The sequence below is a fragment of the Myotis daubentonii genome, chromosome X (genome assembly GCF_963259705.1).
Source record: "Myotis daubentonii chromosome X, mMyoDau2.1, whole genome shotgun sequence".
NCBI lineage: Eukaryota > Metazoa > Chordata > Mammalia > Chiroptera > Vespertilionidae > Myotis > Myotis daubentonii.
In genome coordinates this window covers 16634428-16653732 of record NC_081861.1, presented here as the reverse complement: position 1 = coordinate 16653732, position 19305 = coordinate 16634428, and the positions used below count along the sequence as shown (strand labels likewise).

Here is a 19305-nt window from a genome sequence, read left to right as displayed (position 1 = left end):
GGTTGGGGTGCCGCCTTCTATCACCCACAGAGCAGGGCCGACCAGGCGGTTGGGACTCTGCCACTGTCACACTCAGGGCAGGGCCGATGGGGAGGTTATGGCTCTACCCCATAACACACAGAGCAGGGCCTGTGGAGGGGGGATTGGGGCGCCGCCCTCTATCACCCACAGAGAAGGGCCAACCAGGGGGGTGGGGCGCTGCCACTCTCACACTCAGGGCAGGGCCCATGGGGAGGTTATGGCTCTACCCCGTCACACACAGAGCACTGCCCAAGGGGGGGGGGGGTTCGGGTGCCTTCCCCTGTAACACACAGAGCCACAGGGCAATCAGGGGGTTGGGGAGCTCCCCCTTATCAGGCACAGAGCAGGGCTGATCAGGGGGTTGGGGTGCCTTCCCCTGTCAGGAACAGAGCAGAGCGGATAGGGAGGTTGTGGCCCCGCCCCCTGTCACACACAGAGCCACAGGGCGATCAGGGGGTTTGGGCGCTGCCTCCTGTCACACTGATCCCGGTGCCGGGAGGCCTCTCAGCTCCGCTGATCCCGGTGCTAGGAGGCATATTTCCCTTTTACTATATAGGATAGAGGCCTGGTGCACGGGTGGGGGCTGCTGGTTTACCCTGAAGGGTGCCCTGGATCAGGGTGGGTGTCCCCAGTGGGGTGCCTGGCCAGCCTGGGTGAGGGGATGATGGCTTTTTGCAGCTGGTCACACCCCCTTCAGGGTGGGGGTCCCCACTGGGGTGCCTGGCCAGCCTGGGTGAGCGGATGATGGCTGTTTGCAGCTGGTCACATACCCTTCAGGGTGGGAGTCCCCACTGGGGTGCCTGGCCAGTCTGGGTGAGGGGCTGAGTGCTGTTTTCAGGCTGGTGGGTGACTGAAGCTCCCAACTGCTCCTTTTTTTCTTTTTTTTTATTCTGGGCCAGCTTTAGTTCTGGCTCCAGCTCTGAAGCCTCTGTTGCTGAAAGCAGGTATCTGGTTTGTTTGGGTTCTATAATCAAAACACTGTATCAACTCCATCTCTGAGATCCTGGCAGGCTGAAGGCAGGTTTCTGGGGTTTTGTTTAGCTTCTATATTTGTAACAATGTTTCAAACTGCAAGCTCAGAGCCCGGCAAGGCAGGCGGGGAACATTGGTTTCCTCCATCACTGAAGCAAGCAAGCCTCATGTTAGCTTCAAGCTGCCTGGCTGCCAGCCGCCATCTTGGCTGGCAGTTAATTTGCATATCTCTCTGATTAGCCAATGGGAAGGGTAGTGGACGTACGCTAATTACCATCTTTCTCTTTTATTAGATAGGATGCTACAGTGCTAAGAATATGGCAAGCATGGGATGAGAGACAGTAGATAGAATCTACCTTGATAGGCAGGATTTTAACAGTGACAAAGTTTAGAATTACCTGCACATGATTAAAAAAAAAGATGGATATTTAGTCAATTTTTTTACTGTTCTTAAGTTCACTGCCAACAAGGTATTCCCTTATTGTCTCTACTTCCTTAGTAAGTAACTTTTTTAGTGAGTAACCTTGCACATACTTCTTTGTGCATATAGGCAAATTTATATGCACTACAATTTTGAGAGATATTAACAAATTGACTCCCAAAGTGGTTATAACAATATACATATTCATCAGGAATAAATAAGAATACTGGTTTTCCTACACTTCTGACAACAATGTATAATGTGATTTGTTGTACCTTTCTATTCATTTAAGTAGAAACATTCTCTTGTTTTAATTTACATTTATTTAATATGCATAGGGCTTAGTATCATTTCACATGTTTATAAACTAGTCTCCCTGTGAATTGCTTTTTCATGTGTTTTGTGGCTAATTCTAATCTTTATTATAGTTCAGTCTTGCTGAAGATTTGTGCATTTTAATGATCTTTTCAAAGAAATGACTTGTTTCACCTCATTTCTCTATTGTTTTTATATTTTTAAAATATATTTTATTGATATTTTTACACAGAGGAAAGGAGAGGGAGAGGGATAGAGAGTTAGAAACATCGATAAGCTGCCTCCGGCACACTCCCTACTGGGGATGTGCCTGCAACCAAGGTACATGCCTTGACCAGAATGGAACCTGGAACCCTTCAGTACGCAGGCTGACGCTCTATCCACTGAGCCAAAAACAGTTAGGGCTCTATTTTTTATTCCTAATCTTTATTATTTCATCTATTCTGATTACTTGGGGGACAGTTTGTTCTTCTTTTTCTAGTTTATAAAGATTGAGCATTAAGTCATTGATTGGAGATCTTTCCTTTTTAAAATAAGGGCATTTACAAATGTAAATTTCCCTCTAAGCATTGTTTTAGTTTCACACCATAAGTTTTAGGATATGTTTCCTGTTTCATTCATCTCAAAGTACTTGCTATTTTTTCCTTATCATTTCTTCTTTGAAACATTGGCTATTTAAGAGTGTGTTATTTAATTTTCACATAACTGTGAATTTCCCAGATTTCCTATTTTTAATTTCTACTTTTATTACCCTGTTATTAAAAAACATATGTTAAACATTTCCATATTTAAATTTATTAAAGGTTGTTTAATAGCCTAATGTATAACCTATCCTAGAGAACATTTCATATGCACTTGAGAAGAATGTGTGTTTTGCTGTTATTGGGTGAAGTGCTCTAGAGATATCTGTTATGTCTAGTTTGTTTACACAGGGATGGTCATATCTTCTACTTCCTTATTCAACTTTTGTTTAGTTGTTTTATGCATTATTGAAAGTGAAGTATGGAAGTCTCCAGTTATTATTATTAAATTGCCTATTTCTCCCTTGAAGTCTGTCAGTTTGTAGCACATTTTGGTCTAGAAATTTTATTCTGATAATTATTGCATAATAATCCATATGATACTTAGAATCAGTTTATACAGTTTAAATCTTGTTTCCATTTCAGATTATATTACATTTATACATAAGTATATAGAGAATTTGCATCTTTAAAATATTGTGCTTTCCTATCCAAGCTAATTATAGTCTTTTCACTTATTCATACCTATATCAAGACCCGCAATAGATTTTTACTGCTTTAATATTTTCTTCCTACTGATTACTATACATTTCTGCTTGTTTGTCCTTATACATGTTACCCTTTAAAGTAAATAAACATATTTTCAATTGTTCTTTCTAATACATCACTATGTATATAAAGGGAAGCTACTGTTTTATTTCTAAAATGTAACCACTCTCTTGCTGAAATCTCTTTGTCTAATAATTTCTTAGTCGATTCCCTTATTGCTTACAAACACACTGCCATAATGTCTTAAAATCTTAATATTTTTGACATTTGTTTTACACTTATTATAACTCTTACCTAATAATACTGACAGGTGCTTTAAAAAATTGTACAATATCAGGAGTTCCAAAATGGTGGTGGATTAAGTGGAAGCTATACTGACACTCTCCCAGGACCAAAGTGGCATTCCAACTAAAATACAGAACAACCACCCTAAATAATCAACTAAAGACTAGCTGGAGAGAAAACTGATAATAAAGGACTGAAAGTAAAGACTGCATAGAGACTAGTAGGAAGTGCTCTTGCCTCCTTTGTCCAATATTTATTGAGTGTAATAGCTTGGGTTAATTTCTTGGTTCTCTATTCTGTTCCATTGATCTATACGCCTGTTCCTGTGCTAATATCAGGCAGTTTTGATTACAGTGGCTTTGTAGTATAACTTGATATCTGGTGTTATAATTTCTCCATCTTTGTTCTCCTTTTTCAAGATTGTTGCAGCTATTTGAGGTCTTTTTTTGGTTCCATATAACTTTTTGGAGAGTTTGTTCTAGGTCTGTGAAATATGACATTGGTATTTCAATGGGGATTGCATTGAATCTAAAGATTGCTTTGGGTAGTATAGACATTTTAATGATGGTAATTATACTAACCCATGGACACAGTATATTCTTCCACTTGTATATATCTTCTTCTAAATCTTTTTTCAATGTCCTGTAGTTTTCTGAGTACAGGCCTTTTAACTCCATGGTCGTTCATTCCTAAGTATCTTAATTTTTTCTTGTAATGGTGTATAAAAATGCCATCGATTTCTGGGTACCTAAGATCTGGAAACAGCCCAAGTGCCCATCAGTAGATGAGTGGATAAAAAAGCTGTGGTACATTTATACCATGGAATACTATGCAGCAGTAAAAAGGGATCTCTTACCCTTTGAGACAGCATGGAGGGCCCTGGAGAGTATTATGCTAAATGAAATAAGCCAGTCAGAGAAAGACAAGTATCACATGACCTCACTCATCTGTAGAATCAAATGAACAAAATAAATCCAGAGATATAGAAGTATGGAACAGACTGTCAAATCTCAGAGGGAAAGCGGGATAAGTGGGAAGAGATCAACCAAAGAAGTTCCATTCATATACAGACAGTCATTGGTTTACGTCGGACTCGATGTACATTGTTTTGTGGTTACGTCGCCATCTCCTATTTACAGTATTTATAAAAAAAAAAGTTTCATCATTTCAACGTATGTACATATGTGCTTTATGTTATTTATTATGTATTTACCACAAGTAAAGGTCAGGAATTGTTATCTTTTAATTTTTTTTTTACTGTTTCACTTCATTACTGCTGTGTATGTGCTCCATGTGAGTGACGTAGCTGCGTATGTAGGTGGCTTCCAACTTACAGCGAAAATCGCTTTAAGTCGCGTTGTAGGAACGGATCTCCAAGGTAACCCGAGGACCTACTGTATGCATAACCCATGGATACAAACAATAGGGTGGTGAAGACCTGGGGTGGGGGGCAGAAACAGGTTGAAAAGGGCCAACAGGGGGGAGAGGGGACATATGCAATACTTTAATAATTTTTTTAAAAAATTAAAAAAGAGTTTTCTCTTTGAAGACTTGTTTCACTAATACATGGAAATAAAATCACATGTACTTGTGTTATCCCATAAGTAAAACAAAACAAACAACAACAACAACAAAAACAGCTGATAAACAATTCTGTAACACCGGGGTAAATTTCCTAAAGATGGAAGTCAGCCACCAGTGGAATGGATAGCTTTAGGAAGTAGAAAGGATTTCCTATCACTGAAACTTCTGGAAGAGGCTGAGTAGCCAGTAGTAGGGAAAGAAGTGAGGAGAGAAATAGCCAAGAGCAAACCAGAATTCTATTAGTGGTTATGCTAGATTTCTCCATGACCCACTGCAGGCCTCAGATATGTCGATCTTTCTTATCTGATGAGTGATTTTTAAAAAAGTAATAAATGAGATATCGGTCATCAGAACTTGGTAAATTAAAACTATCTCCTCCTTCTGTTTACACCTCTTTCTCAAGTATGTATCCTCAGTGACATGAGAATGATTTTTTCATACCAAGTTATTCACTTAGTAGGAGGAAATTAAGTGTATTTAATCAAATATATCTAAATGTCACACTGAATAAAATTTGCATATCTTCAGAAACAGCCCATGTTACAACACTTTATGCATTAGAACAGATTTGTTAAACAGATATAGTAAATAGGAATCTATAAGTAGTAAAGAAAATAGACTAATAAACCCAGAAGCACTAGCAATAGTGGAGGTTGGTTATGCAGAAAGTCTCCAGCCTTGCAGTGTGTGTATGAAAAGAATGTGAGGAGCTCAACATTGCACTCAAAGAGTTGCTCACTCTAGAGTCCAATTCTCAAACTCTTAGCTGTTCAATACCACAGACACTAGCCACTTGTTACTATTTAAATTACAATAAAAATTAGTCCCTCAGTCACACTAGCCACATTTCAAGTCAATAGTCACATGCAGCCAATAGCTACAATACTGCACAGCACAGACATAGAACACTTACACAACTGCAGAAATTTGCATTGGCTAGCACTGCCTCAAACCTTTCCTCTGGAGTTAACATAATTACACAAATACTACAAATAAGGTCTTAATTCTCATTTACTTTTCTCTCTGTTTTTTGTTTTTGCTTAACTCTCATAGTTTAGAAATAACTTCTATATACCAACTTCTCTGATAAAGTGTCCTCCTCATTCAGATGTCATCTTAGGCTCATCCCTAACTATCCTTATGGACTTGAAAAAAGAACAGGTTCAATATGTAGCAGATGGCTCAACCCAACATGAAATCATGGATTTCTAGCCATTATGCATTATTTAAATGCAATTTATTTGCACATTTATTGCAAATAAAATAAATAGTACTGGGAAGGTCAAGAATATTCTTTTTTTATTGATATTTTTACAGAGAGGAAGGGAGAAGAATAAAGAGTTAGAAACATCTATCAGTTGCCTCCTGCACACCTCCTACTGGGGATGTGCCCGCAACCAAGGTACATGCCCTTGACCAGAATCGAACCTAGGACCCTTCAGTCCGCAGCTCTATCCACTAAGCCAAACCGGTCAGGGCAAGAATATTCTTTACCAGTAGCAGATTTCTTCCTTCCGAAGTTGCCCAACCTTGCTGTGAGTCTCTAAAGGAAAAGTAGCTTTAGTAAGAAGAGAATAAAAATGAAAGTCAAAATAATTGCATGCTTTCCTCACACAGCATCTAGAAGCCAAAGGCATTTTGGTATTTTGCTAAAATATAAATATACATAGAAAATATATTACAACCTATGGGTCTTATGAGAAAAACAGTTTAAGAATAAAAAATAGCCCTAGTCAGTTTGGCTCAGTTGGTTGGGCATGGTGCCAATGCACCTATAGGTTGCCAGTTCCATTCCAAGCCTCTCATATTTATGTCTCTCTCTCTCTCTCTCTCTCTCTCTCTCTCTCTCTCTCTCTCCCTGTCCCTTCCTCTTTCTCTAAAAATCAATAAAAAATAAAATACACATGGGTCAAGGGGTTAAAAATCACTGAGGAGATACTTATGTATATTCATACTTTAATGTCAGCATTTCCATATTCCAGACCCAGGAAAAAAACACACTAATTTGGTGGTGATTGGTAGTAGCAGGGAACAAAGAGACAAAGGTTCCATTTGGTCTGTCTGTAAGATAATAGGATACTCTTCAGTGTCAGACCTGCAGATAGTAGGGAAATTGGAACAAGAGAACCTTCCCTAGAACTGAAAGTTAATTTAAAGGATCTAAATCCAATAGAAAACCAAAGGTCTAAAATGGTTGAACGTGATAATAAAATGTTTCCTGAAGGTCAATGAGTATAGCAAGCTCAAGACTGGTATGCTCAAGGAGCTTTGGTTAACAGAGGTTATCCCAAGTAAGCCAGGTCATGTAGTCCTTTCCTGCTATTATGTAGAGAGCTCAGAAATACTCAGGTTTGATGGTATTAATACAGCTGATAAAGTGAGGAAAGGCCGATAACAGGCAGAAATGAGTGAGATATAAAGAAACCAGGGGCTACCTCCTCTATCTGATGGGTTGCATTGCGTTCTGTCATAATACTGTCATGCAGGCATTAGCCAACTTTTCAGTTTACAGTCAGGTGGAGGAGTAGGGACAAAAGCATGGGATTCATGAAGCAATTTATGCAAAGACATCCCACAGTGCAGGGGCAGGGGCAGTATTATCTAGAGACCTGTTTACACACAGCAGTATATCAGCCAAAAGGCCAGAGTGGGGAAGGCAGGAGGATCTATTTCTGAGGAAAGGGAGTGCCAAAAACCTGATCAGTACCTAATAGGACCAAGCCATGGAGGGCAGGGTGTATGATTCAGGGCTTTGCCTGGCCAAAATTTCTTTGGTTGCATTGGGTAACATAGAGAGGTGGGAGAGATGACACAAATCCACAGTTTGGATCCCTAACCCCATTTTTGGGAAACCACATTTATTCCCCAGACTTTGTGAACAGAGAAGATGGGGAGGTGAAGGCTATTGAGAATTATAAATTCATTTCTTATCCTAAGAATTGTAATGAATCTAAAAAAAGTATTGGGGAATCTAGGGAGATGGGAGAGAGAGAGAGAGAGAGAGAGAGAGAGAGAGAGAGAGAGAGAGAGAGAGAGAATATGAATTATTTGGTGGTGGTGATGATAAATACAAGGAAACAAGGAGGCCAGGTTGACACTCCTCAACCGTAATAAAGTATCCTGATAAACCACCCTCTTTATTTACTTGTTCTACTTTCTATCTCCTCTCCCCCAGTACTCAGAACATTTTTAACAATAATATTCCCGTTATTTATTTCCTGGGCATAACATGATGCAAACATAGCAAAAGGAGCCAAAGTAGATAGATTTCTAATTACCCTGCCTGAGTCCCATTTACCTCATGGAGAGAGAGAGAGAGAGAGAGAGAGAGAGGGAGAGAGAGAGAGAGAGAGAGAAAAGGTAATCCTAGGTTAAGTTGTTTCCAAGAAAATATTTGAATAAAAAGATACACAGCTGTGGCACACTGCAATTTCAATTTGTGATAGTGTTCTTTAGACATCCCCAGAGGGGTGTCATTCTCAAAAGCAAACTCAAAACATCCAGGAAATAGGAAGGCACCATATTCAACTTGACAAGTACCTTTTCTTCTAAATTTCATGCCACCCCCACCCAATTGTAATTGCTATTATGCTTGGAATAAAAAGCAGTAAAAATGAAGAGACTCAGCTAGAATTCATTAAGATCACAGCTGAGCTTAGAAAGACATTAATGGAACCGCACTGGCTGCAGCGGAGCTTCCATGCTGAGAGCCAGACTCTTCATGCTACCTAGACATGTAACCCACAGAAAACTAGTCAACTGATGCAGCCCACTGACAACTCGTGCTGCTCAGTCTGGCCCACAGGATCTCTACCAGCAAGCTTTTCATAAAACCGATGTCCTTTTCCCCAACACTGCCAACAATTAATTCAGAAGCTCCAGCTATAAGGTCCAGACATCAGCATTTAAAAAAAAAAAGAAAGGTAAAATAAAAACATACAATGCAATATACAGATATTTCATTATAGAATTGTACACTTGAAACATACTTTTATTAACATGTGTTTTTTTTTAATTTTTTAAAGAAAAAAGTTCCTCAATGGATTCATATGCAGTTAGGGTTCAGAATCATTAACAACGACTCTATTTAGTTTGTATTTATTTTTAAAATTTGTTCTGATTGTGGATGAGTTTCTTTCTATTTATTTATTTATTTATTTATTTATCCATTTATTTTGTTTTATTGCTTAAGGTATTACAAAGAATATTACATATGTCTCCTTTTTCCCCCCCTTGACCTTCCCCAGGCCTCCCCTATCCCCCAGTGTCTTGTGTCCATTGGTTATGCTTATATGCATGCATACCAGTCCTTCAGTTGATCTCTTAGCCACCACCCCCCCCCCACCGCACCAACCCTTCCTGCTGTAGTTTCACAGTCTGTTTGATGGTGCTCTGCCTCTGTATCTATTTTTGTTCATCAGTTTATAATGGTCTTATTATCCATAAATGAGTGATATCATGTGGTATTTTTCTTTCATTGACTGGCTTATTTCACTTAGCATAATGCTCTCCAGTTCCATCCATGCTGTTGCAAATGGTAAGAATTCCTTCTTTTTTACAGCAGCATAGTATTCCATTGTGTAGATGTGGATGAGTTTCTTGATCTTTGATGAACTTCCTCTCAACAAATAAGTATAATATATAGCCTGTACTACTTTTCTAAAGTCTACTTTGATTATATGGAACTATCTCTTATGGAGTAAAAAAACAAACAAAAAAAAGAGCATTAATAGTAAGTGAGCATTTATGACCCATGTAGACAGCTATTAATTTTCAGATCTTAATAACAATTCTTCAGTTATTGCTATTGCCTGGAACATAAATGATAATAGGGTGAATGAATTCTTAATATAGAGTTAAGGAAATTTATGCTCAAATAGGTTAAGGGATTTTCCCAAGTTAATGAAACTGTTAAAACATGCCTATGCGCCAAAACCGGTTTGGCTCAGTGGATAGAGCGACGGCCTGCGGACTGAAAGGTCCCAGGTTCGATTCCGGTCAAGGGCATGTATCTGGGTTGCGGGCACATCCCCAGTAGATGTGCAGGAGGCGGCTGATCGATGTTTCTCCCCCATCGATGTTTCTAACTCTCTATCTCTCTCCCTTCCTCTCTGTAAAAAAATCAATAAAATATATTAAAAAAAAAACATGCCTATGCAACTTCAAAAACTATGACCCCAAGCTCCATCTGGACCATGAGATCCTAAGTTTAGCCTTGATTCTGGCTCTAACTGGGTGTCAAGGCCCTTAAGCCACTTACTTTTTGTAGTGTTCCCTTTCCAGGAATGTAATATAAGAATGTTAATTTAGGCCATACCTGATGGTGCTGTCAGTTCCAAGATTCTACAAGCATGAGATTTGATGTGTTGAGACATGTTAAGTCCAAGTTTTTCTGTTTCCTCATATGTATTTTTTTCATTTTAAATATGATGCTTATTCAAATTATAAGTCAGCTGTCATTAAGAGCAAACCATCTAATTTTAATTTTAAAGTTACCCCTACTTAATTGTATATTTCCTACATGTAATAGTTATCTATAAAGAGGTTACAAAATAGTCCTACATACTATGATGGTAAATAAAACACATTGAAATTCTACATGAAAATAAGGTATGCAAAAATTTTTTGTGGCTGCTGTTACCAAGTGGGAAAAAAATAACTTATTCCATCAGCCAAAATGTACTATGCTAATAAAATGCTTTCATGGATAAATTTCTGTGTATATGTAATATAGTATATATATATATATATATAATATGTACACGGTATTTGTGAACATATATCAGATGCATACCTTTGATGATAAAAAGAATAGTAAGGAAAAAGAAGAATAGAGAAAAACAATAACTCAACAGTCAGAATGTAGTGAAAACAGCCCTAGCTGGTTTTGCTCAGTGGATAGAGTGTCAGTCTGTGGATGGAAGGGTTCTGGTTTCAATTCCAGTCAAAGGCACATGCCCGGGTTGCGGGCTCAATGATCGTGCAAGAGGCAGCCAATTATTCTCTCTCATCATTGATGTCTCTCTCTCTCTCTCTCTCTCTCTCTCTCTCTCTCTCTCTCTCTCCTTTCTCTCTGGAATCAATAAAAATATATTTTAAAATGTAGTGAAAACAAATCATAGTTTTTAAACAAGACTGTAACCTTGTCTTTAGGAACAGAGTATGGAATAGAGGAACAGAGTTCTCATCTAAAATACAGCCAGTTTCTTTTTTCAGTAGACACTGCCCACCCGCTCCAGGAAAAATAAATTTTATATATATATATATATATATATATATATATATATATATATATATATATATATTTATTGCTATCTTCTATTTCTACAGAGGCAAATTAATCTGTTCCATGTGTTGGCTGCCCATCAAATGGGAATCTGATCTGACAAGTAGCAAATCCTTCTATTCACAGTAAGTGATCATTAGCTTCTTAAAACAATGTTTAACATTTTTAAATACTAAACTTCAGCATAGTGCCATCCTGCCCAGCCACATTAATGTTAGTATATTTTCATAGTGTTGATTCCTTTTTGGGGTTTTTTATGATCCATGATAAGTGACAGTCTCTTCATATGCTTCTTCACAAAAGAGATATCAGGTATACTCCTACTAATTATACAGTGTAGGTCAGATACCATTAAGTTTCCCTCTGTAAATAGGGATAGCAATGGTGATCTTACAAGGCAATCATAAAAGTTCATAAAATCATTTATTTATCACATAGAAAATTGTAAGTTATTTGGGTTTTAAATATTTTGAAAATCCTATAAAATGTAAACTGTAACTGCATTCATTATTCCCATCATTTTCCCTCTAAACTTAGTCTTTTCTTGCTGAGTTACCTCTATCACTAACATCTTAACATTAGTGTGATACATTTTTGCAAATGTTAAACCAATATTGATATCAAAAATTAAATAATCAGTTAGATATCTACCAAAATATATACAAAATATATAATGAAAAAACTCTGATGAACAAAATAAAAAAAATATCTAAATAAATGGAGAGATAATCCATGTGCATGGATAGGAAGACAATATTTCTAAGATGTCAGTTTTCCCAAATTGATCTATAGATTTATGCAATTCCAATAAAAATACCAACACATTATTTTGTGGATAGTGAATATTGATTCTAAAGCATATTTAGAAAGGCAAAAGAACTGGAATAGCCAACACAATACTGAAGAAGAACAAAGTAGATGACTGACACTACCTGACTTCAAGAGTTACTACAAAGCTAGAATAAACAAGACAGGGTGTTATTTATAAAAGAATAGACAAGGAAATCAATGGAACAAAATAAAGAACCCATAAATGGACCCATCCAAACATAGTCAACTGATATTTGACAAAAGTGCAAAAGCAATTCAATTGAGAAGAGACAGTCTTTTCAACAAGTGGTACTGAAACAACTGGACATCCACATGTAAAATAAAAAATCTAAACACAGACCTTATACCCTTCACAAAAATTAACTCAAGGAGGAGTTATACATCTAAGTGTGAAACACAAAGCTATAAAACTAGAAAATCACATAGGAGAAAATCTAGGTGATCTTGGGTTTGGTGATAAGTTTTTAGATACATTGGCAAAAGCACAACCCATAAAAGAAAAAATATGATAATTTGAACTTCACTAAAAAATTCTGTTTGGCTAAAGACACTGGTAATGGAATGAAATTATAAGCCATAGACTGGGAGAAAATCTTAGCAAAACACATAACTGATGAAGGATTAATATTCATACAATCCTAAAAAACTCTTAAAACTCAAGAATAATAAAATAAACAATTCAACTTAAAAAGTGGGCAACACCTCACCAAAGAACACTGGAAAATAAGCATAGGAAAATATGTTCAACATCATATGTCATTAGAGAATTTCAAGTTAAAAAATAAGATGCCACCACAGACCTATTAGGATGTCTAAAATCCAAAACAATGCCAACACTACTAGTAAATGCTGGCAAGGATGTGGAGCAATGAAGAGGCTTCTTCGTTGCTGGTGGGAATACAAAATGGTGCAGCCACTTTGGAAGGCAGTTTAGTATCCATACAACCCAGTAATCATGCTTCTTGGATATTTACCCAAATGAGTTTGGAAACTTACATCCACACAAAAACTTGCATATGGATGCTTGTAGCACCATTATTCATAATGGCCAAAATGTGGAAGCAACTAAGATGTCCTTCAGGAGATGAATGGATAAATAAACTGTGGTAATCCAGATAATGGAACTGTGGGAAGCTGCCTATTATCTTTTCTAGCAAAGAGGTGTGGACAAGGAGCCCAGAATGCTGGTGACCCTTGAGCCCTGCAAAGGTCAGGGCTATGCACCTACTGTTTAGTCCAGACAATGGTAGCTGAAACAACTTCCCCACCAGATAGTTATGTAAATCCTTACTGGTAAGATAATCTGTCTGTTACTAGAAATTGCCTGCCTAAGGGCTATAGGAGTATCCCAAATTGAATAAAAGGATGGCAAGGCCTGAGCCCAGATGGAGTCCTTCCTCTTGTGATGGGCTCCTGCATGCCCCCCAATTTCCAAATTATTATCTCTTGTCTCTTTCATTTGTGTGCGGCCCCTTCTCCAGATCCCGAACCCTGAGCCATGGGGGATGTGGGGCACTTCACATGGAACATCATTCAGTACTAAAAATAAATGAGGAATCAAAACACAAAAAGACATGGAAAATCTTAAAGGCATATTACTAAGTGAAAGAAAACAATTTTAAAAGACTATATGCTGTATGATTCCAATTATATGGCACTGTGGCAAAACTATGGACACAGCAAACAGACCAGTGGTTGTACTCCTCACTCTGAGTCCAAGGATATGTTTACCACCCTTTATCATCACTGTTTCCCTATTTTTCTTATAGTAGAGAAAATAATCTGTAGATAAATCTAGAAAATAAAAGAAAATAAGAGCTGGATTCTTGCTTATTTTGTCTCTTTATACAATTTAATTTTAAAATAAAATCTGGAGTATCATACATGTTATATTACATGTTTATACAATAATTCAGTAACATTTTTTAAAATTTTTGATTTAGCTTTCTGGTAGTTTTTTTTTTAACTCCTTATAGAAAAAAAAATAACTTGGTTTTCTTCACTCATTTATCTTCCTGACCATGGTAGAAAGCTGAGTTTGTAAACCCTGCTCCACATCAAAAGAAAAATGAAAGGAAAGTATGGTTAATTTTTCAAACAACTCTGTCATCTTGTATTTCAAGATGATGTGGCAACTTGCCTCACACTCATGCCTGTCAGTCTATTATAGCATACTGGTGGCCTGGTGCATGAAATTTGTGCAGGGGTGCGGGGGAGATTCCCTCAGCCCAGCCTGCACCCACTCCAATCTGGGACTCCTTGGGGGATGTCCGACTGCTAGTTTAGGCAGTTGGACATCCATCTCACAATCTGGGACCGCTGGCTCCTAACCACTCACCTATCTGCCTGCCTAATCGCCTATAATTGCCTCTGCCTGCCTGCCTGATCTCTCCCCCAACTGCCCTCCCCTGCAGGCCTGATCTTGCCCCCACCTGCACTCCCCTGCCAGCCTGATAACCTCTAACTGCCTCTGCCTCAGCCCCTACCACCATGGCTTTGTCCAGAAGGAAGTCGGACGTCCAGAAGATGGCCAGTCAACTCGGTCTAATTAGCATATTACCCTTTTATTAGTATAGATAGATTATATAGGATAGGATTGCTTAAATGGGGGGGAAAGCCTTTTTCAGCATCAGGAGATGCTCTTGGCAGACAAAAACACATAATCCCTCTATCTGGACCGATAGCCAGCCATATGCACTATACTGTCAAACTGGTCATTAAAAAATTGAACCACTTTCTTACCCTTACACCAAACAGCTGTTGCCCTTAAAACCCCTCCTCAGCCCCCACCTTAGGTTCTGCCTTCACAGTTCACCCAGATTAGGTTCTGATTGGTCAGTTTCTATGCCAGTCAGCATCAAAAGCTCCGCCTCCTAGGCAGCCATTGGCTCCTTGCAGTTCACCCAGATTTGGTGCTGATTGGTCAGTTTCAAAGCCAGTCGGCATTGAAAGCTCTACCTCCTAGGTAGCCATTGGCTCCTCACAATTCACCCAGATTTGGTTCTGATTGGTTGGTTTCTATACCAGTCAGTGTCTCCAGGCCTCTCTTCAGGCCTGATCAGAGAGGCAGGGCTGATCAACAGCCACCCCAGGCTGCTGGGAGCAGGCTGAACTGCTGACTTCTCAGAGAGAGAGAGAGGTGTGGCTGCTGGCGAGGCCAGGAGAGAGAGAGAGGCAAGGGCTGATCATCAGCTGCCACAGAGGCTGCAGATCAGACCCTGCTTCTCTCTCCGGGCCTTGCCAGCAGCCATGCCTCTCTCTCTCTCTCTCCAAGAGGTCAGCAGTTCAGCTCACTCACCAGTCCCCACCCACCAAGCCTGCTACATGTACAACCTGGCGTTCGGTCATCCCTTCAGTCATTTTGGACATTATGGACCCATTTAATTATATATATATATATATAATTAAATGCATATATTGTCATATGAATCCTTAAGGGAAGTTAATCCCTCCTATAGCCTCCCTCTTTTAAGTCTTGCATGTACTAGGACTCTTATACTACTCACACTAGTTCATAGTAAGTGTTTAAGTATCTAACAAGCTTTTCTGCTAGACTATAACTTCCCTGTAATTTCCTAATATAGTCTCAATCTCCTTAATCTCAGTGTTTAGCAAAAGACTTGTCATTGTGCTCAACACATGTGAAATAAACAGAATTGAATTAATGGAACACACAAATGGGGTCTAGAAGATGTGAAAATACACCATGGCTTAACTACCTGTAGAAGTCAGTAAGAAATCTCAGCAAGTAAGACATGAGTTCTGAAAAAGATAGAAACAGAAAACCAGGGACACAGGTCAGGGCTAGAGAGCAGTAAAGATACATCATCAAAAGCACAATTCATAAAAGCAAAATAATGATAATTTGAACTTCAATAAAAAATTCTCTTTGGCTAAAGACACTGATAATAGAATAAAATTATAAGCCATAGACTGGGTATCTTTATCTGGATTACCACAGTTTATTTCACATGTGTTGAGCACAATGACAAGTCTTATTGTTGAGATCCTGTTTGCTCCTTAGATCCCACCTTACTGAGGTCAGGTGTAGTCCTAGAACCTGACATATCTTTCATGAAAAAATAACCCAAGCATGATATACTTGAGTACTGTGTATAATATTTAAGTAGATGCTTGGCTTACTCAAAAGTCAACAAGTCTAAGTTGTACAGTGACTTCAAAATTGAGCTAAATAAAATTTCCATGCCTTTCATTAAAAAACTAGATGCCTGATGCACGAAAATTTGTGCAAGAGTAGGCCTTCCTTCCCCCGGCTGCTGGCACCAGCTTCCCTCCAGCACCCGGGACCCACGCTTCCTCCCTCCTCCAGCTGCCAGCAGGCACCAAGGTTGAGAATCACTGCCTTAATCCAACAAACACTTAAGAGCCCACTCTTTTAAGAGTTGGGCACTGAAAATAACACAGTCACCAATGTGGTAGATTCCTGACAACAATGAATTCATAGTCTAGCCAAGGAGATAGATATTGAAATATTTCAGTGATCATGAGTTTTATGTCATGGAGAACACAGGTTGCCATGAGAAAATATAACAAGGATTCTCACCTAATGTGGGTTCGGGGAAAGTTTCTCAGAGGAAATGACCTTGAACTGAGATCGAAGTAATAAATAGGAATTAGCTGAGTAAAAGTAGCAGCACAGAAGGAATGAGTGGGCTAGATTTCAGGCAAAGGGTCAGCATGTGTGAAGGCCCTAAAGCAGTGGTTCTCAACCTTGGCTACACATTAGAATCACCTGGGAATCTTTTTAAAATCCTGATTTCTGGGCCTCATCCTCCGGGAATTCTGTTTCTTTGTTATGGGGTGGAGCCACAACATTAGTAACAAAGAAACAGAATTTCCGGAGGATGAGGCCCAGAAATCAGGATTTTAAAAAGATTCCCAGGTGATTCTAATGTGTAGCCAAGGTTGAGAACCACTGCCCTAAAGCAAGAGAGAGCACGACTATTTGAGGAATTAAATATTTTCAGTGCAGCTAGAGCAGAGAGAGTAAGAGGGGAAAGGTAGGTGGGTCATAGGGGATGATCAGATCCTCATGTCCCCACAGCTAATGTTAGGAGCTTTTCTCAGGACCTGTCAAGTAAACAAGAAGAAAGTAATCCAGGTTTATGATTCTATTATTAATTTAATTTGTATTTCTGTCGGGGTTCTCATTTCTGCATATATATATATATATATATATATATATATATATATATATATATATCCTATATAATAAAAGACTAATATGCAAATAGACCAAATGGCAGAACTACTGGTCACTATGACATGCACTGGCCCTATCTGACCCCATCAGCCCTCCCTCCCCCCTTAACCAGACGGCTCCCGGTTGCCCCACCCCCCACCCCAGGCTCAGCATCTGCCTCCCCAGGCCACTTTGTCTTCCCTGGGTGAGGCTGCTCCAGAGGGTAAGCTGGCTCACATCTACAGCACCCTGGACCAAATGGCTCACAAGATCAACCTGGCCAAGTTCACCCACGGCAAGTGCTCCACCCTCATCATGACTGACCAGGTGGCCTGGGGCCTCCACATCCCGCTGCTGGACAATGTCATCAACTTCAGCTTCCCGGCAAGGGCAAGCTCTTCCTGTAGTGCGTGGGTAGTGTAGCCCAGGCTGATCGAAGTGGCACAGCCTACTCCTTGGTAGCCCCAGATGAGGTCCCCTACCTTTTGGACCTGCACCTGTTCCTGGTGCCCTCACCCTCGCCGGCTGCCATGAGGAGCCCTCAGGTGTGGTCAGCGTGGATGGTATTCTGGGCCGGGTGCCACAGAGCGTGGTGGACAACAAGGACTGCAGCCTGCAGAACACCTGGAGGCGTCGCTGGAGCTGCAGGGCCTTGGTCCCGGGGCCGACAATGCCCAGCAGCAGTATATGTGCTGGCAGCCGGCACCCTCGCCAGAGGTCATCAAGTGGGCCAAGGAGCTGGATCTCCCAGGGCTGGACCTGCACCGCCTCTTCTGCTCGAGCTTGGAGGAGGAGGAGCTGCAGCAGCTGAGGCTGGTGGGTAACATCAAGCGTACCGCTTGCAGGTGACTATCTCTGAGATCAAAGCCTCCAGCTGGGACCTGAGCAGCCAGGTGATGCGGACCAAGGGGCAGAAGGACTGCAAGGCCTTGGCCAGCTTCCAGCAGGGCTGGCAGGATTGGCAGGAGGGCCTGACTGGCCCAGCCCGGAGCTTTCCAGCACTGCAGGCAGAGCAGCCTGGGAAGGAGGAGGAGGAGGAGGAGGGAGAGAGTGTGGAGGACGCCTTCACAGAGGCCGTGGGTTGGAAAAGGCAGCATCCAGGATCTGAGAGGGGAGCCAAGAGGAGGAAGGAGGAGGCCCAGCCACTGGACCAGGATTTCTATGTCCCCTATCAGCCCAAGGACTTCAACAGTGAACGGGGCCTGAGCATTGGTGGGGACAGGGAGCCTTTGAGCAGCAGGTGGCCAGCGCTGTCCTGGACCTGATGGGGGATGAGGCCCAGATCCTGACCAGGGGCCAGCAGCAGCTCAAGTGGGACCGTAAAAAGAAGCAGTTTGTGAGACAGTCAGGACAGTAGGACAAGAAGATCAAGACAGAAAGTGGTCACTACATCAGCAGCTCCTACAAGTGGGACCTCTACCAGAAGTGGAAGCAGAAACAGAAAATAACCGTATGGTCAACGCCTCAGCCCCAGCGGGCCACCAGCAGTCAGTGGTGCTGTTTCAGTCCGATCCAGTCAGGGCATTTGCAGGAGTCAACCAATTGATGTGTCTTTCTCACATCCATGTTCCTCTCTCTGTCTCTTGCCTTCCCTTCTGCTCTAAAAATCAATGAACAATGTCCTCAGGTGAGGATTTTAAAAAAATATGCATACATACACACATATACATAAATACATGAATATTGGGGGGGCTGAGGGGTGGGGCCCCACAAGTGCATGCATTTTATGCAGTGGGACTATATATATGTATTTGTGTTTCAGTACAGGTAACTGGATTCTAGTAAATGAAGACCAAGTCATAGGCAGGTCATACAAGAAAAAGCACCTAAGCTGGCTCTGAACCTAAACACCACCTGCATTAACTACCTCTAACAATAGTGATTACTTCCCAAAAGCCATATCCAAACAGTACAATGTGTATTTGTAGTGAAAGATAGTCCTTTATCAGATGCTGGATTCAGAGCCTGCCAAACCAGAGGGGAAGTGATTTACCCAGGGGCATATTTTGCCATATTTACTGTTCTATTTCCTGGTACATATTTGCATTAGAATGTGGAACATGGGAATCTCTGTGTTCTTCCATAGATCCCCAGTGTG

General features: G+C 40.3%; 1 pseudogene; it reads left to right on the top strand.

The window, feature by feature from the left end:
- The window catches only part of LOC132223405 (ATP-dependent RNA helicase DDX54-like), a 31681-nt pseudogene extending 12928 nt beyond the window's left edge, over positions 1–18753 (top strand).
- Positions 18754–19305: the final 552 nt, after the last annotated feature.